The sequence below is a fragment of the Monodelphis domestica genome, chromosome 1, assembly GCF_027887165.1.
Source record: "Monodelphis domestica isolate mMonDom1 chromosome 1, mMonDom1.pri, whole genome shotgun sequence".
Classification (NCBI taxonomy): Eukaryota; Metazoa; Chordata; class Mammalia; order Didelphimorphia; family Didelphidae; genus Monodelphis; species Monodelphis domestica.
Window position 1 is genome coordinate 480,780,654 of NC_077227.1, and position 24,334 is coordinate 480,804,987.

Here is a 24,334-nt window from a genome sequence, read left to right on the forward strand (position 1 = left end):
AAAACTGTGGAAGTTGGACTCTGTAACTGTGGTGAAGGGAGCACTGTTCCAAGGCTCAGGTTCTTTGGGCAGCTGCCTTCAGAGCTGGCACTGGGGATCTATCTGTTTTCAGTTCTTCCAAGGTGGTATGATATAAGGAGAGGTGTGTTTAATACTCTCCCAGCCTGTGCTCTGGTCTGTGAGTAACCCCAAGCACTTTTTTATCCCTTGGAATTGTTACCAGGGTTCCTTGCCCCACTGTGATGCTGGTGTATGCTGATGCTCCTTCTTACCCAGTGACTGTGCCTCAGGGCTGTGGCATGGTTCTGCATCTGGGAAATACAACAAGAGTTTTGGGAGCAGAGCCAGCAAATGGACCCCTGTAATCTCCTTTGGGGCAAAATTGTCTGATTCCCCCTTACTATCCATCACTGATAGTTCTGAAAGCCTTGGCTGCTGCTTAAGTTGCACCCAAGGCCTGTTGCCTCGATGGGGCCTGCCCTGGTGAGCTGTGCTCCACCTCCACTCTGGTACACTAGATTGTGCTGTACTTCTAAGGGTTGAAAAATTACTTCACTTTGTCTTTTTGTGGGTTATGCTGCTCTAGAATTTGTTTTGAGGCATTATATCATTGTTCTTTGGAGGGCAATTTGGTAGAAATCAGATGGGTCGCTGTACCTTCTCTACCATCTTGGCTCCACTCCCTCACTTCTCAATTTTTTTTTAAATGAAGGCCATCTAGATGTCAAAGTGAGTGAGAGTCAAAGAAAGAACTCTCATAAATGGGATATCCCATTATTTCATTACAGAAGTAATTACTTCCAAGGAACAAGTATAAAATTGCTCCAGAGGTTTTTTTAATTGGCAAAATTTTGCTTTTAAATAAATAATGTTGTTCCTGGAATCTTTATATTTATTTGGATCATTAATTTTTACTAGATGTTTTTAGATGAATTCCTCCTTTTCTCATCTTTATCATCTTGTCTCATGCTATCTTCCTTTTTTCCAGTCTTGGATTAAAAGGTGGCCAATCTTCACCTTGCCAAGACTAAGGCCTCTATTTAATAATAGTAGTAGCTAACATTTATATACTACTTAGTATGTGCCAGGCACCATGCTAAGTGCTTTACACTTATTTTATTTGATCCTTACAACAACCCTGGGAGATAGATGTTATAATTATCCCAATTTTATAGATCAAGAAACTGAGGCAAAGCAGTTTAAGTGACTTACTCAAGGCTACATAATAAATATCTGAGACTGGATTTGAATTCAAGACTTTTTAACTCAAGACCTGGAGCTCCATTCACTTCATCACCTGGATGCCCCTACTTGTGTCTTTGATCCCATTTCCTCCCCTCTCTATTATCTTGTACCCTTCCAGTATTACCTTTCTCTCATCCTCATTTTCTCATTGGCTTCCTGACACCTATAAGCATGTCCTTCATTTTTTGTTGTTGTTGTTATAATAAAATGTCTTTAATAGTATGGTTAGAAAATATTATTAAATTATTAAAATAACTTTTACTTAATTCTGTCATCCCCTCAAGCCATTTTCCTATTATTTTTTTTCCTCCCCTTTCACTATCAGACTTCTAAAGGGTGAACAGGTGCTCTTATTTCCTCCACTTCTTTATATCCCCTTCACACCTTAATGTTTTGCAATTTGTCTCTCTGTGAATGTATGAACAAATGAAAATGCTTGTGTTGAATGCTTACAATGTGTAACGAACAATGTCAGGCTCTGAAGACACAAAGAGAAAATTATGATAGTCCTTTCTCTAAAGCATATATTCTAATAGGGGAGACAACATCTAAAGGAGGGTTCAGCCATAGAGCAGATGGCAATGGCTGTTGCTACCATTCCATCGTAGACTGAAATTCTTTTCTCTAAGGTTGCCAATGACATCTCAACTTCTGTAATTTCCATGTCCCATGAGAAGTGGGGACTTTGGGCTATGAGAGTGAGAGAGGAACTACTTTGACATAGTGACAGCAGAGAAAGGTGATCAAGGTCAGAATGAAAGTGGCATGGAGTTGTGATTATGGGGTGGCTTATTGTGGGGACTGGCTGCTGATTCCACTTACCCTACTCTTCTTATGGAGTAACTTCAGCCTTGTGAGATCAGAGGTCCCTAACAGACACCAAACAGCCAAGGCAGAAGAAGAACCAACTCTTTTCTTGCTTTCACCAAACCTAATGTTATGAATCAAGATTATGATTCCAGAGCTTTTGTGTCTAGGACTGATGAACGGTCCTAAGGGAAATGTGAGCTGAACATCCTGTGTTAATCATGGTATAATTCCCTTACTCTGGGAATGAATCAAATTGTGTATTTCCTACAACTTCTTGGGTCCCATGAATCCTATGTCTGGGAGATGTCGGGGGTCCTGAACAGTGATGAGACTGTAGAGACTGTAGCCTGTCAGTAGATGTTTTTTATTTATTATTATTCATGGCCTCCTTGTTACCAAGTACTGTTATTTATTTATTGATTCTACAATAAGTAAAAAATGCTAGTCAGCATTCCAGTATGTGTTTCTGCGTCCTTGCAGAACCAATTCCACCATGGCACAGTTATATGAATAGTGCTAGTGGAAATCTAGCATAATCAAAAGGAAGTGAGTTAGAAGGTAAGTGAGATCTCTGAGATAAGTTCTAATGGATAGATCTCCAAATCTGCACTCCTCTAGACAAGATCTGCTGTCCTATGGTAAGCAGTGGAGTTGGGGCATAGAAAATCTCACTGTTTCATAACCAGAGAACAAGGTTCTCTAATTCAGCACTTCAACCTCATTTAGTGGTTATCTCTGCCAGCTAGTGGTTAAACTCCTAAATCTAATGGGCTCTTTCTCATTCTATATTCTACTTGACCTATCTGTTGCATTTGGCAACATTTCCTTCTCCTGGATCTCTCCTCTCCTGGCTTTGCTGATTTATCTTTCTTTCTTCTTCTCCTTTGCTGTTTGACCACTTCTCAATTTCATTGGCTGGATCTCTTCATCCTTCCTTCCTTGCTTCCCAACTTCCTTCATTTCTTTCTTCTTTCCTTCCTGCCTCCTTACTTTCTGTCTTAGTGTCAATTCTATGACAGAAAAGCAGTAAGGGCCAGACAATCAAGGTTAAGTGACTTGCCCAGGATCATAGAGCCAGGAAGTATATGAGGCCAGATTTTAACCCATGTCCTCCCAACTCCAGGGCTGGTGCTCTATCCACTGTGCTACATAGCTGCCCCTCCCTTTCTCTTTCTACATTGTCTCCTTTGGTGACATCATCTTCTGAGGGTTCAATTACCTTCTCTACAAAGATGAATGCAAAATCTACATATCCAGGCTTAATATCCTTCTTGAACTCCAACCCCAACCTCCTGGTCATCTTCACCTGGAAATCCTGTAGGTAATTGAAATTCAGCACATCCAAACAAAACCCCAGGTCTTTCCCTCCTAAATATGTCCTTTCTTATTATTTCCCTATTTTACTAAAGGTCTCACCATCCTTCAAGGCTCCCAGGTTTTTAATCTTACAATCATTCTTGACTCTTACCTCTACCTCAACACCTATCTCACCTCCAGTCAGTTTCTAAGCCTTGAAGATTCTACCCTAGATCATCACCTCTCATCTAAACTGTTGCAGGAGCCTCCTGATTAATTTCCCTACCTGAAGTCCTTTTTCCCATCCAATCTATCCTCCATAGAGCTGCCAAACTGATATTCTAACACCAGATCTGATTATGTCACTCCTCTACTCAAAAATCTATAGAATATATATATATATATATGTATGTATGTATATATAATATATAGAGAATCAAATACAAGATCTTCAGGCTGACATGTAAAGTCCTCCAATCTGGCTGTTGCTACCTTTTTAGGCTCATTCCAATTCGTTCACCTTTGCACACTCTCCTCTCTAATCAAGCCAGCCTGCTAGCTCTTCCTTGATTAGGATGTTCCATGTCTAGCTTTTGCACAGGTAATCCTTATTGCCTGGGAGTCAACTTTTTGTCACTTCTGCCTCTCAGAGTCTAGTTTCTGACAAAGCGCCCTAAAGCACGACCATTGAAAAAGAAACCTTTCAGGAGGTAGCTGGGTGGCTCAGTGGATTGAGAGCCAGGTCTAGAGACAGGAAGGAGGTCCTGGGTTCAAATGTGACCTCAGATACTTCCTAGCTGTGCAACCCTGGGCAAGTCACTTGATCCCCATTGCCTAGCCCTTACAACTCTTGATTCTAAGACAGAAGAAAAAAAAAAAGAAACCTTTCCTGATTGTCCCTTTCCCTTTACCCCATTCACAGCCCTCTCTTCCTTTAGAAATTACTTTGTGTTACTTTCTATATGCTTTTGAATTATTTTGTGTGCTTGTTGTTTTCCCCAGAAAATGAAAGCTCCTTGAAGTCAGATTTATAAATTGTCTCTGTTTCCCTAGCACCTAGCACAGTCCGTGGCACTATATGAGGTGCTCAGCAAATGCTTGGGGAATTGAATGAAGCATTTGTTCTCAGAGTAGTATCACTGGATACTTCTAAGTAAAACTATGGATCCTGTTGGGTTTTTTAGAACTTAAAACAAGCAACAAAATGTCCTACTGTTGGCAGTTCTAAGGGCGTTGGACTCCCAGTGGCTGAGGCCAGGATGTCTCCAGGAAAAGTGCTCTGAGACCAGTAGGGATTTGAGGATTTCATAAGAACCTTTTCTTCTGACCAAGTCCCACCTAAGCCTAGCAGTGCTGGGCACTTAGACCACGGGGCTCTCTGGGGGAGTGGAAAGAATCTGTTACTGAATCTTTGGAGCAACAGCACAACTACAACCCTCACTTTCTCTCTCTCTCAATCCTTTTTCTTGTCTTAACACTCAGTAAAGAGAGTACAGAGGAGCAGTGGGTAGATGAGACTAGAGTTATCTAGGAAAAGCCCTCGAATCCCCTGACTCCTGGAAGTCCCCAGGGACTGTCTTATATTGGCAGCTCAGTGATGATTTTCATTTGATCCATCAGGCAATAAAGAAGTCTTTGTTGAGGCCTTGGGTGCCAAACCCTGTCTGTGGGGCACTGTGTGGGAAACACAAGGATGAGACAGCCCCGGTATGGGGTAGCTCATATAAAGATCATCTCCTAAATCACAGAGAGTCATTCCCTTCCCTGTTTCTAACTCCATCTCAACGGACAGGTTCCTGCCCTCTGCCAAGGGCAAGCTATCCTCTTATGTGTCCTTCCCTAGGTGACCACCTGCTTCTCTTTAAGGTAATTGTAGGGACCTCTTTAAGGATCTTTTCTTTAGATTGCTTGGACTCTGAGTCCCAAGTCTCAGTGAGGACAGACTGTACTATGGACCACCCATTTGGCTTGTATAAGTGTGGATATCCTCTTCCACTGGTCAACAGACTGATCACAATAAAACTCCGGCTGATGGGAGTTCAGATAGAATCCCAGAAAAATAAAGGCAGAGTACAGACATAGGAGACAAAGTCTTTTTTAAAATGGGAGTTGGGGGCAGGATTCCCCTAGATTTTGCCTTACAAATTTTTATACCCCAGACCCTGCCCTGTTTTCCTGTGTGAGAGGCTACCATCTTTGGGCAGGGTCATGGGTCTTTAGACTGAATAATACTCAGCTCAGTACTTGGGTGGGGCTTTAGGGGGAGATTTTTATCAGATCATGTCTTATTACAACAAACTCCAAGAGATCAGAGACGATCTATAGTTGCTCCAGATGTGGCTAGAAGTTTTGCTTCAGGAAGTTTTGCTCTTTGAGTCATATAAGCTACACTGGCCACAGGAACTTTGGGTACTGGTGGGCTCATCTTCAGTCTAGATTTATTAGCCCCTGAGTATTGTTTCCCTTCTGCAGTCCCTAGCTGGCAACCGTCTTCAGAAAGCTCTATGTGACAGGATGTCACTGGTGCCCTGTTCCTCTAGTCAAAATGTCTCTTTCCCCTTCTTCTTTTCTCTGTGACATGTTCCTTGCCACTGTACCCCTATGGGTAGGAATACTCATTAGAAATACTTCACTGGAAACCACAGAATCCCTGAAGTTGATCCTTCCTAGCTGGGGCCTGAGAAGGGCAGGACGGATGGGAATCAGCAGCCTGAGGTGCCCACCCACCCAGGCCTGAGCCAAGAACTCCTGAGGAAGATAGTCTAGGGCTGTGGTCACATTCCAAAGGGGCCAAGGCCCCTGCCGGGTCCTCTCCCCACGGCTCTCAGGCACAGCCTGAGCCATCTGGGGTTTCACTTGGACAGATTTCAGGGTAGCCAGGGCCAGGCTGGGGCTTCTGTGGAACAAAGGCTTTGGAAGGGAAGGGAGGGGGTAGAGAGGGAAATAAGAGGAAGAGGAGGGGGAGAGAAGAGAAAAAGGGACAGGAAGGGGCCTTGAAAAGCTTAGGTCACCCCTTGAATAAGGTCATGAGGTTTAAGACAGCTCTCCAGCCTACAAGAAGTCTTTTCCAATTCCTCTTAATTCTAGAGTCTTCCATTATTTCCTATTTATCCCATATATAGCTCATTTGTATGTAGCTATCTGCATAGTCTCCCCTGTTTGACTGTAAACTCCTAGAGGGCAGGTACTATCTTTTGTCTTACTTTCTATCCCCAACACTCAGCACGGTGCCTGACACATAGTAGGCACATAATAAATGTTGATCGACTGGCTACCTGTCCCCTTACCTACCAACACCATCCCCCAACACCTAAAGGACTCACTTCTGCTTTTCTGGGTCCCATCTCCTTTCCTCTGGGGTTCAAATACGAGAACACGGGGCCGGGGGGGGGGGGGACCATAGAAACTACTTTTATTTCAACACCTCTTCCACCTTTTTCAGAGGAGGAAACTGAGGCCTATCGAAGGGAAGTGATTTTCTCAAAACCACACAGTGAATTTGTGGCAGAGCTCAGACTAGAACTGTTTTCTAGAGTCCCAGGTCAGTGCCCTCTCAGCTCTGCCATTTTGTTGGCACTGGTGGGCATAGAGAGTAGATGGAGGTGGTGGATAACCCCCCTGAGCTTCTGACCCTCTGGGGGTCATGGGGATTGGAGGGAGAAAGAAGGGAGAATGCTCAATGGGCCATTAGGGAACATTGACCAGGGAGAAGCTGTTTGGAGCCTTCGGGAATCTGGCTGGGGGAGGAGAGAGGGAGAGTTAAGGACTGAGCCCCTTCTTCAGGGGAGGGGCCATCCTCTGGGGATCTGAGCCCTTGGTGGCCAGACTAGACATTGTCTGTGGCTTTTGTGGTGCTGTAAACTAGAGGGAAGTCCTGACTTCTGGGCATTGCTCCTCCGAGGCCCTGAAGCCCTCCCCACAGCCACAGGATGGTAGGAAAATGGAAAGCAGCCCGAGGTGACCTCCTTTAAAATCAGAAATAAAGGAGGAAACCCTTAGAGGTATAGACCCTGGCCTAAAGGGACAGACGTCCCAGCTGACTGAGCCTGAGCCCCGAAGGACAGAAGAAAACTGGGCCAGCAGGCAGAAAGACAGGACAACTCCCTCCTTTCTTGCCCTTGCCCTTCCCCTCCCCCTCGGCTGGGCTCTGCTCCACCTTCTCCAGTGGGGAGAGCTGCCCTAAGTTAAAAATAACGCTGGGGCCTCTCTGGAAACAGAAAGGGCTGAGGCCCCAGTAGAGCAGGGCTAGGGTGAAGGCAAGCTTCCCTCCCCCACATCCAGCCTCCACTAACCAGGACCAGTGGAATAGAGGAAGGAGGAAAGGGGGAGCTGTTAGAGATGGCTGAGGAGAGCACCAGAGGGAGGGGCCGAGGGGCCCCCAGCTCCGGGGCTCTGGGGTGTGGCAGGCTTCTAATGGATCCAGCAGGATGGCTCTGCCCTGACTAGGAAGGCACTCCTGGGCTGATCCACCCACCCTGGAGCCTGGGAGCTCCAAACAAGGACTCTCCATCTCCATCCTCAGCTTCATCCCTCTCCCCAGCACCATTCAGTGACCAAAGGACACTCCCTGTGAGGGACTGACCATCACCTGGCTTGTTGTTTAATGGTATGGGACCATGGGCTTGACCCAAGTAACTGTCGGGCCTTGGAGCTCCAGCCACAGCTGTGCAGCCCAGGCCACCGAACAAGTGTCCAAAGGTTCTTATACCATGCACACACTAGGCATACTGTATAATCTCATTTTCCCAGGTACAAATCTGAAGGAAGAATCATCCTTCCTATCTGTAAGTGTAGGCATGTGGGCTATATTGTATGCTTTTTTAAAAAAAACCCTTCTTAGTATCAGTTCTGAGATGAAAGAGCAACAAGGGTTCAGCAGACTTAAGTGATTTGCCTGGGGTCACACAGCTAAGGAAGTATCTGAGGCCAAATTTGAACCCAGGGCCTCCTGACTCCAGATCTGGTGCTCTAATTTACTGTGTTACCTAGCTGCCCTGGTAGGGGATTTTCACAGAGGGATTAGCACCTCTGGTGTGAGGGCTTGAAAATTTCTTTTCAGGGCTGTTCACCCACCTTTGGTGTCCACCTTTTGCCCAATTCTCACCTGTGGCTCCAAGAAGGTGTAGTGCCCATAGGAGGCACCCCAATAAAAGTGTCTCAGCAGACAATGAGTAACTGACAGGTCTCACACCAGTTGGTGAGTGAGAGAAATATCTATCCCAAGTACGTGAAGACTTTCTCTGGTGGAATGGGCAGATGAGAACAATTTGTTTCAATGGCCTTTAAGACAGCTGAAGCAGGCAGTGTGGAGGCACTAGAGCTTGGTCAGATGTAAAGATGCCAAGGTCATCCACCAGTTGTCCTGACTTTTCTCTTGCCACTGACTTTGGTAGAGAGAGTCTGATGCCTTTATGTAATTTTCCCCCACCTAAATCTAATTAATTTGAAAGTCAGGACATCGATCCATGATGTCATTGGTCCTCTTCGAAGAAAGGACAAACCACATATAAATGCATGTATGCATGTACATATAAATATGTATTTATATATGTATAGGTGGATATAGTACTTCTAACATTTTTCAAAGCTCCTCCCAGAATCTGAGAGTGAGAAAGGATCTCAAAAGTCATCCAGGCCAACCAGTACCTGAATAGGAATGATGAGTGGCCATCTAACCTGAACTGGAAGAACATCAGTCATGGAGAACCGACTGTTTTCCTAGTCAGCTCATCCCATTTTTGGTCAGCTCTAATTATTAGGAAATTTTTCTGAAATGTGTTTGAGCAACTTTTAGTCCTATCCTCAGGAGCCAAGTGGAATCAGTTTAATCTCTCTTCCACATTGCAATCCTTCCAACAGTTGGAGATATCTATCATGTCTACTCTTCCCTCCATTCCCCACTCTAGTCTTTTCTTCTCCAGGCTAAATATTTCCATTTCTTTTCAATGATCCTTTTATATAGATCATGTTTTCAAGACCCTTTGCCATCCTGATTGCCTAAACATGCCTTTCCCATCTTTTACTTTTGAAGATGAATTTTTGAGCCCAAATGTAGAACTATAATGTATTCTTATTAAATGGTTACCATCTAGATTAAGCCCATTTGTACTAGTCTATTAAGATCTTTTAAAACCTTTACTCTGTGTATCCACCATATATTAACTATCCTTCCCAGCCCTTTGGCTTTTAAAAAAGTAATCTTTTCCCCCAATTTAATGTAGAAATAATTTTTAACATTTGTTTTCTCACATTTGGTGTTCCCTATTTCTCCCTCCCTCACTGCTTGAAGTAAGCAATTTTATATAGGTTATAAATGTGCTATCATACCATACATAATGACATTTTCATCATATTGTTGAAAAATTCACATATCAATTTAAAAACTCATCAAGAAAATAAAGTGAAAAATTATATGTTTCAATCTGCATTCAGACTTGATCAGTTCTTTTTCTGGCGGTGATAGCATTTTTCACTCCCAATCCTTTGAAGTTGTCTTGGATCATCTTATTACTGATGATAGTGAAGTCATTCCCAGATGCCTACAATTACAATATTGCTATTATTGTGTACAGTGATATCCTGGTTCTGCTCACTTCACTTTGCATCAATTCATGTAAGTCATTCCAGGTTTTTCTGAAAGTATCCTGTTCAACATTTCAATAGTATTCCATTACAATCATATACCACAACTTCCAACTTATTGTATAATATAGATTTGACAAACATGCTTTTTGTGACTCTTGTACACAGTGTCTCTCTCTCTCTCTCTCTCTCTCTCTCTCTCTCTCTCTCTCTCACACCAAACAACACTGTGAATTAGTTGGGTAGGTGTTATTATTATTCAACTTCTCCAGACAAGGAAACTGAAAAAGACTGAAAAAACTAAATCGATTTGTCTAAGGTGGCACATTGAGTGATGAAAGGGTAGAGTTTGGGAATCAAGGGAAGAGTAGGGAAGAGTTTTGCCATTTGTACCAACTTGACCATGGATCTGGTTCAATTTCTTATTCATTCATTCAAATTCATTCAATTAATGTTTATTAAAGTGCCTTTTTGGGGGCAGCTGGGTAGCTCAGTGGATTGAGAGCCAGACTTAGAGACAGGAGGTCCTAGGTTCAAATCTGGCCTCAGACATTTCCCAGCTATGTGACCCTGGGTAAGTCACTTAACCCCCATTGCCTAGCCCTTATCACTCTTCTGCCTCGGAACCAATACACAGTATTGATTCCAAGATGGAAGGTAAGGTTTTTATAAAAATAAAAAATAAATAAAGTGCTTTTTTGTGTCAGATAGAATTACAAAGACAAATAATGACATAATCTCATCCCTCAAAAAGTTTACATTTTATGATGAGAGATCTAACATGTACATGGATAAGTGTGATGGAAACTGGATAGTTTGGGGAATAAAGATGAGATTAAGACTGAATGCTATATGAAAATTTGAGGAGGGCCAGAGTACTTTCTGGAGGAGTCAAGGAAAACTTCAGAGGAGGTGGCCCTTCAATAGTAGTACATTGAAAAAAGAAGGATTCTGAAAAACATACATGAGGAGGGAGTATATGCCAACCAAGGGGTAAAATTTACATTAATGCACCAAGAGGAGAGGGCATGGTGAGTTTGAGGAATAGTTAGTAATTTAGTTTTGCTGGAACACAGAGAACTAGAAGGTAAGTCAAGGAAAACAAAGTTAGAACAGTAGCTTCGAACTGGACTGTGGAGGCTTTTAAATATATCCTTGCAGCAATAGGGAATGATTAGAGATTTTTTAATAGGGGAGTGACATGACCAAACCTGTGCCTTGGGAAAATCATTTTGACAGCTGTGTGAAGGATGGATTAGAGCAAGGAGAGCCTAAAGGTAGGGTAGCTAATTAGGAGACTATTATAATACTCTAGTCAAGAAGGGATGAAGGCCTGAACAAGAATGATGGCAATATGAGGAGGGAAAAGGGAACAAACAAAAAGATGTTGTGGACAGGATTTGGCAACTGATTAGGTGAGAGAGAGAGGAAAGAGTCAAACATGACCCAAGGTTTTAAGCCAGTTTTGAAAATGATAATACCCTCAACTGAAACAAGAAGAGAAGGGAGTGAGGGTGAAAGAAAAGGAATCAGTTTTGTTTGGGACATGTTGAATTTTAAGATACCAATGGTCAACTAGGTAGAGATGTCTAGAGGCAGTTGGAGACATGGGGCTGTCGATGAGGAGAAATAATAGGAAGGAATACATAGACTTAATATATATCTACTTAGAGATGACAACTGAACACCTGGAAGAAACCTATGCTTAAATTGCCAGATGGGAATGATACAATGAAGGAGCCTGAGAAGAACTGGTCAAAGTAGCAGGAGAGGAACCAATAGAGAGTAAACTCTAGGACAAAGCAGAGGGGATCCAGGAGGAGGGGTAGGAGGAGGATTAGGCTATAGTGTCAAAATCTGTAGATAAGACAAGAAGGATGAGAATTGAGAAAAGACAATTGGATTTAGCAATTATAAGATCATAGGTGACATTTGAGAGAGTAGTTTCAGTAGAGTGGTTGGATAAGAAGTCAGGTTATTTGGGATTGAAGAATGAGTGTGTGGTAGAAGCAAGCTGGCAAACCTAGACTATTCTTTGTAAGAGTTGAACAGTGAAAGTGAGGAGATATGAGATAATGGTTAGAGCAAATGGCATGGTCTAGGGAAGACTTTTTAAGGATATGAGTGACCTGAATATGTTAGTAGGCATGAGGAGAAAAGTCAGTAGATTGAGAGAAATTAAAGATGAGAGAGAAGAGGAATGATTAATGGAGCTGATTGCCAAAGAAGATTGGAGGAGATAAATGAAAGGCACAAGTAGAAATAACTCCCTTGACAAAAAGTCTGAGAGCAAAGGGGGAGAGAATTGATGAAAATGTGGAAAGACACTAAATGGAGTAGCAGAGATGAGGGAGTTCTGAAAGACTGGTTTTTTCCTCCCCAATAAAATCAGAGACACAATCATCTACTGAAAGAATGGACATGGGAGATAGAAAAAAAAGTTTCAAATGACAGTGGTAGGGAACAGAATGGAGGGTCAATCAGAGATGAATAAAATGATTATTGCATGTTGGCAGTGAGGTATCAGATAAAGTTAGAGAGCAAATTTGTAGTGAACTCTGTTAGCATAGTTTTATGGCTTCTTCCAACAGTGTTTGGCAGGTCAGGAATATGACTAGAAGTGATCCAGGGTTGAATATTAGCAGGGCAGAACACATCCCGAACTCTTTGTGCAGGGAACCCCAGTTCCTAATCTTAGAGTTACCATGAGGGGGTTCAGCTTCTATCTCCTAGCTCCTCAGTTCAAGGACTATATAACCCCTTCACTTTCTAGGAAAGTGTTACTCATGGAAGGGAAGGTTCAAGCTTTCTTTCACCTTTCCTTAAATAATTCCAGTGATGCAGTATTCAATACCTTATGAAGCAACTTATTCTTTTGTGGTCAACTCTAATTGCTAAAAAGTTCTTCCTTATCTGCTTTCTTATACTTCAAATCCATCAAGTCTATTTGTACCTTATCATTCTTCCATATGGCAACCCTTCAAATACTTGGAGATAGCCATCATGTTTTCCCTAGCCTTTGCTACATTAATCTAAACACATCATTTCTTCAGTCAGTATCATATGATATTGTTTCTAGTCCTCTCATCAATCTGGTTATCCTCCTCTGGACGCCCTTTATAGAATTATAGGTTCTATAGGACCTCAGAAGCCAATTAGTCCAGATTCTCTTCTATATCATCACTTATCAGAGGTCATCCAGTCTCTGTATGAAGACCTATAATGAGGGAGAACCCAGCAGCTCCTAAAGATATCCTTTCCACTTATAGCTAGCTCTAAATGTTAGAAAATTCTTCCTCATTTTGAACTAAAATCTGCCCCTCCAAAGTATTTATTTATTGCTCCAGATTTTGTCCTTTGAGGCTAAACAGGGCAAGTCTAATCTTTAATTTCTTCCTAAACGTGGTATCTGTAACTGGAAAAAAAAAAAGTTTTTCCAGATGTGATCTAACCAGATAGAGGAGAGGAAAATTATCACCTCTGGGTAATATTCTGGACTCTGCCTTTCAGTACAACCTAACATTTATCCATATTAAATGTAATCCTATTTACTACCTTTCCCCACCCCTTCTACCTTTCTTATTATTGTAGAGGGCAATAATTCTCCCATTTCCTCAGGCTTGTAATCTGGGGATTATCTTCACTATTTCTCATCTGCTAAATCCAATCTATGCTCTACTTTCTCTCCTCTGACAGTGCCACCACTCTGGTTCAGGCAATTATCACCTCATGCCTGGAGTATTGAAATAGTTTACTGGTGGGCTGGTTTGGTCTCTCTCTATTCCGATCAATCTTCCATTCAGTCACCAAATTATTTTTCCTAAAGTACAAGTCCTACTATGTTATCCCCCTACTTAATAAACTGTAAGTAGCTCCTTAATGCCTCTAGGAGCAAATACAAAATCTTCTGTTTGATATCTAAAGTTCTTGATAACCTAGACCACTACTACTTTCCAGTCTTCTTATGCATTACTCTCTGATAGATACTCTTTAATTCAGTGGCACTGACCCCTTGATTGTTCTATTAACAAGACACTCCATTTTTTGGTCCTGAGCATTTTCTTTGACTGCCCCTCATGCCTAAAATGCACTCTCTTTTCAACTCTGCCTACTTACCGAGTTCCTTGGCTTCCTTTAAATCCCAACTATTATTCCATCTTCTGTAAGGAGTTTTTCCCAACCCTAGTTCTGAATTCTAATTAATACTACTGCCATCTTTCTGTTAATCATGTCCTCCTTATCCTGTATAAAACTTGTTTTGTGGATATTTGTTTGCATGTTCTCTCCCCCATTAGAATGTAAGCTCCTTTAAGGTAGTAACGATTTTTTTTTTGTCGCTTTGTGTATCCCTACTTAGCATAGTGCATGACAAACAGTAGGCATTTGATAAATGTTTGTTGATTGATTGGTTGATTTTTCTAGTCTGTTGAATTTTTAAAAAATCTTTATTTGTTGTCTAATATATTCATTAGTCCAATCATTTGCAATCTGAATTCCCAAGTCAAAACTCATTTGAAACTGCTCTCTTAAAAGTTACCAATAATCTCTTACTTGCCTAATCTAATTTTACTTGCTTAATCTTTTCTTAGTCTTTTTCTTACTTGCTCTTTCCATAGCATTTTAGATGATTAACCAAAAACTCTTTTTGGATACTCTCTCCTCTCTGGATTTATATGATATTGCCTTCTTTAGGTTCTCTTCCTTCCAGGGAAAGCTTCCTTTTCAATACTCTTTTCTGGCTTTTTATTCATGTCACCACTACTAATTGTACTCCAAGGCTCTATTCTGGTCCTTTTTTTCTATAAACTTTATTACCTCATTTCTATTTGATGTTACATTAATATCTCAAACCAGACATGTCCCAAACAGAACTCATTTTCCTTCCACCTCAAACTTACCTTTCTTTCAAAGGCACCTCCCATCCTTCTAATAGCCCAGGTTCACAATATTTTCTTCCACAACTCCTTACTCTTACTCATCTTAAATAATTAGATGCCAAATTTTTAAATTTCTGTCTCCTCAATATCTCTGGAATATGTCCCCTACTCTCCATTTACATAGCTGTCAACTTTGTTCAGATACTCATTACCTTCATCTATACCATTACAATAGCTTTCTAATTGTTCTCCCTGCCTCAAGCCTCTCTATAATACAATCTGTCCTCTATAATCTACAAAAATGATTTTTCCTAAAGTTCAGGTCTGGTCATTCTACTCTACTACTCTTTAAATTCCACTGGCTCATCATTACCTTTACGATCAAATGTAAACTCCTTTATTGGTCATTTAAAGTTCTTCACAACCTAGCCTCTTCGTAGCTTTCCAGTATTTGTAGGCATTACTTCCCGAGATCCACAATTGTTCTACAACCTAATCATGTTTGCCTTTTGGCTATTCTTCATCCATGAGGCTTGAGCTCCCATCTCTGAGCCTTCAGATTGGTTGTCCCTCAAGATTAGAATATTTTGCTTCTCTTAAGATGCTTGGTTTCCTTCCTGATTCAGCCTAAGCATTACTGTTCAGGCTACTTTTCTTTTCTTTTTTTTTTTTTAAATATATTTTATTTGATCATTTCCAAGCATTATTCGTTAAAGACATAGATCATTTTCTTTTCCTCCCCCCCACCCCCCATAGCCGACGCGTAAGTCCACTGGGCATTAGATGTTTTCTTGATTTGAACCCATTGCTTTGTTGATAGTATTTGCATTAGAGTGTTCATTTAAAGTCTATCCTCTGTCATGTCCCCTCAACCTCTGTATTCAGGCAGTTGCTTTTTCTCGGTGTTTCCACTCCCATAGTTTATCCTTTGCTTATGAATGGTGTTTTTTTTCTCCTGGATCCCTGAAAGTTGTTCAGGGACATTACACCGCCCCTAATGGAGAAGTCCATTACGTTCGATTATACCACAGTGTATTAGTCTCTGTGTACAATGTTCTCCTGGTTCTGCTCCTCTCGCTCTGCATCACTTCCTGGAGGTTGTTCCAGTCTCCATGGAACTTCTCCACTTTATTATTCCTTTGAGCACAATAGTATTCCATCACCAACATATACCACAGTTTGTTCAGCCATTCCCCAATTGATGGGCATCCCCTCGTTTTCCAGTTTTGGGCCACCACAAAGAGCGCAGCTATGAATATTTTTGTACAAGTCTTTGTGTCCATTATCTCTTTGGGGTACAGACCCAGCAGTGCTATGGCTGGGTCAAAGGGTAGATATTCTTTTGTCGCCCTTTGGGCATAGTTCCAAATTGCCCTCCAGAATGGTTGGATCAGTTCACAACTCCACCAGCAATGAATTAATGTCCCTACTTTGCCACATCCCCTCCAGCATTCATTACTTTCCTTTGCTGTTATGTTAGCCAATCTGCTAGGTGTGAGGTGATACCTCAGAGTTGTTTTGATTTGCATCTCTCTGATTATAAGAGATGTAGAGCACTTCTTCATGTGCTTGTTAATAGTTTTGATTTCTTTATCTGAGAACTGCCTATCCATTTCCCTTGCCCATTTATCAATTGGAGAATGGCTTGATTTTTTGTACAATTGATTTAGCTCATTATAAATATGAGTAATTAAACCTTTGTCAGAGGTTTCTATGAAGATTTTTTCCCAATTTGTTGTTTCCCTTCTGATTTTAGTTATATTGGTTTTGTTTGTACAAAAGCTTTTTAGTTTGATGTAGTCAAAATTATTTATTTTACATTTTGTGATTCTTTCTATATCTTGCTTGGTTTTAAAGCCTTTCCCCTCCCAAAGGTCTGACATGTATACTATTCTGTGTTTACCCAATTTACTTATGGTTTCCTTCTTTATGTTTAAGTCACTCACCCATTTTGAATTTATCTTGGTGTAGGGTGTGAGGTGTTGATCTATTCCTAGTCTCTCCCACACTGTCTTCCAATTTTCCCAGCAGTTTTTATCGAATAGTGGATTTTTGTCCCAAAAGCTGGGATCTTTGGGTTTATCGTATACTGTCTTGCTGAGGTCGTTTTCCCCCAGTCTATTCCACTGATCTTCCTTTCTGTTTCTTAGCCAGTACCAAATTGTTTTGATGACTGCTGCTTTGTAATATAGTTTGAGGTCTGGGACTGCAAGGCCCCCATCATATGTGTTTTTTTTCATTATTTCCCTGGATATCCTTGATCTTTTGTTCTTCCAAATGAACTTTGTTATGGTTTTTTCTAAATCAGTGAAGAAGTATTTTGGTAGTTCAATGGGTATGGCACTAAATAGATAAATAAGTTTGGGTAGGATGGTCATTTTTATTATATTGGCTCGTCCTATCCATGAGCAGTTAATGTTTTTCCAATTGTTCAAGTCTAGTTTTAGTTGTGTGGCGAGTGTTTTGTAGTTGTGTTCATATAGTTCCTGTTTTTGTCTTGGGAGATAGATTCCTAGGTATTTTATTTTGTCTAAGGTGATTTTGAATGGGATTTCTCTTTCTAGTTCTTGCTGCTGAGCTGTGTTGGAGATATATAGAAAAGCTGATGATTTATGTGGGTTTATTTTGTATCCTGCAACTTTGCTAAAGTTGTTGATTATTTCAATTAGCTTTTTGGTTGAATCTCTAGGATTCTTTAAGTAGACCATCATGTCATCCGCAAAGAGTGATAACTTGGTCTCCTCCTTGCCTATTCTGATACCTTCAATTTCTTTATCTTCTCTAATTGCTACTGCTAGTGTTTCTAGTACAATGTCAAATAGTAGAGGTGATAATGGGCATCCTTGTTTCACTCCTGATCTTATTGGGAATGCATCTAGTTTATCCCCATTGCAGATGATATTAGCTGTTGGTTTTAGATATATACTGTTTATTATTTTTAGGAATAACCCTTCTATTCCTATGCTTTCTAGTGTTTTTAATAGGAATGGGTGTTGTATTTTATCAAAGGCTTTTTCTGCATCTATTGAGATAATCATGTGGTTCTTGCTAGTTTGCTTGTTGATGTGGTCAATTATGTGGATGGTTTTCCTAATGTTGAACCAGCCCTGCATCCCTGGTATGAATCCTACTTGATCATGGTGAATGATCCTTCTGATCACTTGCTGGAGTCTTTTTGCTAGTATCCTATTTAAAATTTTTGCATCTATATTCATTAGGGAGATTGGTCTATAGTTTTCTTTCTCTGTTTTTGACCTGCCTGGTTTTGGAATCAGTACCATGTTTGTGTCGTAAAAGGAGTTTGGTAGAACTCCCTCTTTGCTTATTATGTCAAATAGTTTGTATAGTATTGGGGTTAACTGTTCTCTGAATGTTTGATAGAATTCACAGGTGAATCCATCAGGCCCTGGGGATTTTTTCTTAGGAAGTTCTTTGATGGCTTGATGGATTTCAATTTCTGATATGGGATTATTTAAGAATTCTATTTCCTCTTCTGTTAGTCTAGGCAGTTTGTATTTTTGTATATATTCATCCATTTCTCCTAAATTGGTGTATTTATTGCCATATAATTGGGCAAAGTAATTTCTAATGATTGCCTTAATTTCCTCCTCATTGGAGGTGCTGTCCCCCTTTTCATCTTTAATGCTGTGAATTTGCTTTTCTTCCTTCCTTTTTTTAATTAGATTGACCAGTACTTTGTCTATTTTGTTTGTTTTTTCAAAGTACCAGCTTCTTGTCTTATTTATTAAATCAATAGTTCTATCACTTTCGATTTTATTAATTTCTCCCTTAATTTTTAGGATTTCTAATTTGGTTTTCTGCTGGGGGTTTTTAATTTGATCGCTTTCGAGTTTTTTCAATTGCATTTCCAATTGATTGATCTCTGCTCTCCCTTGTTTGTTAATATGAGCTTTCAGGGATATGAATTTGCCTCTGATTACCGCTTTGGCTGCATCCCAAAAGGTTTGAAAGGATGTTTCGCCATTGTCATTTTCCTTGATGAAATTATTAATTGTTTCTATGATTTCTTCTTTAGCTAAACGGTTTTGGAGTATCATATTGTTTAATTTCCAATTGGTTTTAGATTTGGTTTTCCATGCACCATTACTAATCATTATTTTTATTGCCTTGTGATCTGAGAAGGCTGCATTCATTATTTCTGCTTTTTTGCATTTGTGTGCTATGTTTCTGTGACCTAATGTATGGTCAATTTTTGTGAATGTGCCATGTGGTGCTGAGAAGAAGGTGTATTCCTTTTTATCCCTATTTATTTTTCTCCATATGTCTATTAATTCTAATTTTTCTAAGATTTCATTCACTTCTTTTACCTCTTTCTTATTTATTTTTTGATTCGATTTATCTAAATTTGATAATGGTTGGTTTAAGTCTCCCACTAGTATGGTTTTATTGTCTATTTCTTCCTTCAATTCTCCTAGTTTCTCCATTAGAAATTTGGGTGCTATATTATTTGGTGCATACATGTTGATTAATGATATTTCCTCATTGTCTAGAGTCCCTTTTAACAAAATATAATTACCTTCCCTATCCCTTTTGATCAGGTCTATTTTTGCATTGGCTTTATCAGATATCATGATTACCACTCCTGCCTTCTTTCTATCAGTTGAGGCCCAGAAGGTCTTACTCCATCCTTTAATTCTGACCTTGTGGGTGTCAACCCGCCTCATGTGTGTTTCTTGAAGACAACATATGGTAGGGTTTTGGATTCTAATCCATTCTGCTATTCGTCTACGTTTTATGGGTGAGTTCATCCCATTCACGTTCAAAGTTATGATTGTCATTTGTGGACTCCCTGGCATTTTGATTGCCTTCCCTAATTCTAACCTTTTCTTCTTCGGCTCTACCTTTTAGTCCAGTGATTTACTTTGAATCAGTCCCCCTTGTCCCCTCCCTTGATGTTTCCCTTTTTAGTCCCTCCCTTTTTGTTCCCTCCCCCTCCCCCCTCTCTTTCCCTCCCTTTTTGTTCTCCCTCTCCCCCTCCCCCCCTTGGTTTTCCCTTCTCCTTACCCTTGTTGGGTAAGATAGAATTCAAGATCCCAATGGATCTGGATGTTTTTCCCTCTCAGAGTTGATTTCCCTGAGATTGAGGTTTAAGTAAACCCCCCCCCCCTCTCTTCCTCTCCTTCTTATAGGAGTTTTCTTCCCCTCCCCTTCCCCTGTGAATCTTTGTGTGAGAACCATTATTCTATTTGGTCTTTCTTTACCCCCTATTTATACATTACATTTTCCCCACATATTAGTATACATAGGTTGATATAAATGTAGTCCTTATAGAAGAGAGTTTGAGTAAAAGAAGATAACATTTTTCCCCTTTCCTTAATATTTACCTTTTCAGGTATTCCTTGCTCTTTGATTTTCGGTATCAAACTTTCCACAGAGCTCTGGTCTTTTCTTTGCAAAAAGTTGGAAGTCTTCTATTTTGTTGAATGCCCATACTTTCCCTTGGAAGTATATAGTCAGTTTTGCTGGGTAGCTGATTCTTGGTTGGAGACCCAGCTCTCTTGCCTTTCTGAAGATCATGTTCCATGCCTTACGATCATTCAGCGTAGAACTTGCAAGGTCTTGTGTGACCCTGATTGGCATTCCTTTATATCTAAATTGTCTTTTTCTGGCTTCCTGTAGGATTTTTTCTTTTGTTTGATAGCTTTGGAATTTGGCAATTACATTCCTGGGAGTTGTCTTTTGGGGGTTTAGTGTAGAAGGTGTTCTGTGAGCTCTGTCAGTGGCTGTATTGCCCCCTTGTTCTAGAATCTCTGGGCAATTTTCTTTGATTATATCTTGTATCACCATGTCCAGTTTGGTGTTTATTTCTGGCTTTTCTGGGAGTCCAATTATTCTTAAATTTTCTCTTCTCCCCCTGTTTTCCAGATCTATCACCTTGTCGGTGAGATATTTTATGTTCTCTTCTAATTTCTTGGTGTTTTGGCTTTGCTTTATTAGTTCTTGCTTTAAAGCCTGGTTTTCTTTTACAGTTTGGTCAAACTGGTTTTGTAGATGCGTGAATTTCTTTTGCATCATTTCCCACTTTTCCTCCCAGAGGGCTTCCATCTTTTTGGTCCTTTCTGATTCAAATTCTTCATGGGTTTGTGGAGAGTTTCTATTTCCTTTGGAAGATTTTGGAGAATTTTCTTGTATATCTTCTTCTATCTGCTCTGTATTTTGTATTTTGGCTCCATAGAATGTGTCCAGAGTCGCCCCTTTCTTCTTATTTTTCTTGGTATTTTGGGGCTTCTGTGGTTCTGTGGAGTTTGTCATCTCTGAACGTGGAGGATTGGCTTTTCTTGTCTTTGTCTGGTGATCAGAGGCTTTAGTCCTGGGCAGATGGTTCTATGACTTTCCCTGGGTTAAACTGAATATGCCTCACTGGAACTGGAATGGAAGGGTCGGACCACGAGGCCACACTCTCCCCCTGGCTCGCTTTCCGGAAGTTGCCTTCAGAATCCCTGGCCGTGAGGCTGTTTCGTTGGCCTGCGGGGGGATGGGCTGCCGCTTCCCCAAGCTCCGAGAGCACAATCTTTCACTGAGACTTGGATAGCAGGATCCAGCCCGTGAGGCTGTCTTGCCCGCCCTGAGGGTTGCTGTTGTTTTGACCAGCTCTTTGCAGTGGAAGCCCCAGGCAGTAACTTTCACCCGGACTGGGACTTGGGTAGAAGACCCTGAGGGTTGTTGTTCCTCAGACCCTGCTCTCTGAGCCCGGCGCGGCTGCCGCTTCCGGGAGCCTTGGACTCTGCGCTCCTACCCCTGAGGTCCGAGGGATCTCGGGTTCTGGCTTTTAAGGGGAGCCGTACCTTTTGAACCGGGTCCAGGTCCAGGAGGAGGGTTCCCAGGGTCTGTGCTGTTGATCGTTTTGAATTTTGGCGCCTTAGGAGCTTCTAGTTTGAGATCGGTCGGGAAGGGTTTTCCGGAGATCTGAACTTCAGCTTTCTCTAAGCCGCCATCTTAACCGCCAGGCTACTTTTCTTAATATCCACAGTTACCCTTCAAGATTATCTTGCATCTGTTTTGTATGTGTTTCATGTATATGTACACACACACACACACACACACACACACACAAATATGTATAATAGGGATAATCAAGGGAGCTCCTTGATAGGCTGAATGAGGATAGATCTTCAGGACCTAGTCCAGCAGAGAAAGGTTAGGTCCTCCAAATGTCTGACATTTAAATGTTGCCTATTAGAATTTAATTAAATTAGGAGCAACTAGGTGACTCAATGGATAGAGTACTAGGCCTGGAGTTGTGAGGACCTTGGTTCAAATCTGGTCTCAGACACTTCCTAGTTGTGTGACCTTGGGCAAATCACTCTGTTTGCCTAGCCCTTGCCCTTCTGTCTTAGAGTGTTATTCAACCAGGAAATACGGGGTTTTAAAAAAAGAATGTAATTAGACTTACATTGGGATGCATGCCCCTTTTTGTGAGAGACTCAGTTTTGTCTTTGTATCCTTGGAACTCAAGGCTAGGCATAGAGTAGCTATTTAATAAGTCATTGATAAAAATGTTGAACAGCTCAGAGCCTTGCAGCATGCCATTAAAGACTTCCAGTTTGATATTGATTCATTAAGCAACACTTTATACAGAACCACTCAGCTACAACTTCATTTAACTGTATCATCCTCTCCATATTTCTCCATCTTTTCCAAAAGGATATAATGAGAGATTCTATCAAATGCTTTGCAAAATTCAGGTATTCAGGATATCTAAGGCTTCAATTCTCTCTTATTCCTCTGCTCTGCCAGGGTAATAATACTACTGTATTTGAAAAGGAAATAAGATCAATTTGATTTGGTTTGTTTCTAGTAAACCCATGATGGCTCTTAGTGATCAAGGATTTCTTCTCTAATGATATACAAACTGTCTGTTTGGGGGATTTTTGGACTAGACAAACCAAATCCTTCTTTGGTTAGATGTACCCAGAGCTAAACAAATAGGCCCCAAGACAGTCAAATACTACTGATCACTTTTGTCCTTCTTGCTGCCACTGGCCATCCTTATTCTTACTCTACTGTACTTCCCCTCTCAATTCCCTTTTCCCTGATGCTTGTTCTCACTCTCACCCCTCAGAGTTCAGAGACCTGGCCAGGTGGTTCTTTCAATGACACTCTAGTAATAAAGATTATACTAGCTAGGCACCAGAGAGATAGAGGGAAGGAGGAGACACATAGAATATAATTATCTGGAGCATGTTATAAGAGGGCAGAAACCTGTCTTTTTGTGGGATTTATCAGAAACCATGAGATTTTATCATTTGCTTTCAATTTTCTTGTGAGGGGACATTTAACTCCTAGATATTATTGTAAGAGTAGCCTCTTTTCAAGAGATGTTGGCCGGAGGCTTCTATTGGTCCATCCTTTATGTCCCCTTTAGCCCCAGGCAATGCCCTGGTCTCTATTCTTTTATCCCTGTTCCTATAAGTGTGGGGTGAGAAAAAGGGGGTCTGAAAATTAGATATATTTTAGGAAGTCTCCCTCTTGATGGTAAGAGTATTTTCTACCACAGCAAGAGAATGGACTAAACATGTTCTGGACTGAAGTGTCCAGCCATTGTGAGAAATGCCCAGTGCTCCTGACTGTAGTAAAGGAAATCGTACTGAACTCAATAAGGGGCAGTGGAGGCCTGGACACCTGGGATTAGGCTGGGCAAGTCTAGCAATGAGAACCATGTGGGAGAAGTGTAATCTCTCCTTTCCCTTGCCTATGCCCCCATGGCCTTGTGAGGCACACCCAGAGGAGTCAGCCCCCCATTCCGGGCGACACACCCCCACCCTTCCTTCCTCAGGAAAACCTGTGATCTGATAAAGTCGCCCAACTCTCTGGGTATCAAAAACCACCCCGGCACCAGAGCCCTGATATTACCCCCCCTTCTCAGGAAAGGGTAGGGGGTGGGGTGCACCTCATCTTGCTGAGCTCAGCAGCTCCCCTGAGGAGAGAGGAGGGCCCAACCCACCTTATCCTGTCCTGTCTTGGACAGCAACTTCAGAGGAAGGAAGAGGAGCTTTGGGAACTGACTAAATACAAATTGGGGAGACTAGAGGGTAGATCAAGCCAACAAAGTACCAGCTTCTAAATTAGGAACCAAGGTACTGGGTTTCTACTCCTGAATTCATTCTTATAATGGTTTACCTGGAACTGGATATTCAATGTTTCTGGGCCTGTTTTATAGAATAGGAACCATAAGCTCTTTCCATACTCCCCAAAGAGAAGGGAGGTTTAAATAGATCAATGATTAGATCTTTATTGAGTTGCTTTGGCCAGATCAGAGTTGTAGAAGAGATATTGAACTTTAAACCTTTCCAGTAGGAAAGAAGCTCACACAGGACTTCATCATAGCCTTATTTTCAGTTTCTTTTAGTATGAATCAAATTCTATTGCCCTTTCTACATTCTCATTCATTCATACATCCATTCAGCAAATATTTGCTGAAGTCTGTTGTAAACTCACTTTTGGTTGTAGATGAAAGTAGGCAAAGGAATACTGATATGAAAATAAAATCCCTTCTGCTTAGA

At 41.1% G+C, this 24,334-nt stretch overlaps 1 long non-coding RNA gene across 1 annotated transcript in view; it reads left to right on the forward strand.

Moving 5' to 3' along the window:
* Positions 1-24,334, forward strand: part of LOC130456475 (uncharacterized) — an 88,391-nt gene that overhangs the window by 47,579 nt on the left and 16,478 nt on the right. The gene's annotated exons all lie outside the window — the stretch shown is intronic.